The sequence below is a fragment of the Mus caroli genome, chromosome 2, assembly GCF_900094665.2.
Source record: "Mus caroli chromosome 2, CAROLI_EIJ_v1.1, whole genome shotgun sequence".
Lineage (NCBI taxonomy): Eukaryota > Metazoa > Chordata > Mammalia > Rodentia > Muridae > Mus > Mus caroli.
Genome location: NC_034571.1, coordinates 72,882,488 through 72,883,718, shown reverse-complemented (window position 1 = coordinate 72,883,718; position 1,231 = coordinate 72,882,488).

Sequence of the window (1,231 nt, the reverse complement as noted above, 5' to 3'; positions counted from 1 at the left end):
AAACAAGAAGAACTATTCAAAGAATCAACCAATCAAGGAGCTGGTTCTTTGAGAAAATCAACAAGATAGATAAACCCTTAGCCAGACTCACTAGAGTGAGCAAAGACAGCATCCAAATTAACAAAATAAAAAATGAAAAGGGAGACATAACAACAGATCCTGAATAAATCCAAAATACCATCAGATGGCTACAAAAGGCTATACTCAACAAAACCGGAAAACTTGGATGAAATGGACTAATTTCTAGACAGATACCAGGTACCAAAGTTAAATCAGGGTCAGGTTAATCATCAAACAGTCCTATATCCCCTAAAGGAATAGAAGTAGTCATTAATAGTCTCCCAACCAAAAAAAGTCCAAGACCAGATGGGTTTAGTGCAGAGTTCTATCAGACCTTCAAAGAAGATCTAATTCCAATTCTGCACAAACTATTCCACAAAATATAAGCAGAAGGTACTCTACCCAATTCATTCTACGAAGCCACAATTACTCTGATACCTAAACCACAGAAAGACCCAACAAAGATAGAGAACTTCAGACCAATTTCCCTTATGAATATCGATGCAAAAATACTCAAAAAAATTTCACTAACCTAATCCAAGAACACTCAAAAGAATCTTCCATCCTGGCCAAGTAGGTTTCATTCCAGGGGTGCCGGGATGGTTTAATATACAGAAATCCATCAATGTAATCCACTGTATAAACAAACTCAAAGATGAAAATCACATGATCATCTCTTTAGATGAGGAGAAAGCATTTGACAAAATCCAAGACCCATTCATGATAAAAGTCTTGGAAAGATCAGGAATTCAAGGCCCATACCTAAACATGATAAAAGCAATCTACAGCAAACCAGTAGCGAACATCAAGGTAAATGGTGAGATGCTGGAAGCATTCCCACTAAAATCAGGGACTAGACATGGCTGCCCACTTTCTCCCTGCCTGTCCTAGCCAGAGCAATTGGACAACAAAAGGAGATCAAGGGGATACAATTTGTAAAGGAAGAAGGCAAAATATCACTTTTTGCAGATGATATGATAGTTTATATATAAGTGGCCCTATAAAGTCCACCAGAGAACTCTTACACATGATTAACAGCTTCAATAAAGTAGCTGGATATAAAATTAACTCAAACAAGTCAATGGCCTTTCTCTACACAAAGGATAAACAGGCTGCGAAAGAAATTAGGGAAACAACATGCTTCTCAATAGTCACAGATAATAAAAATAAC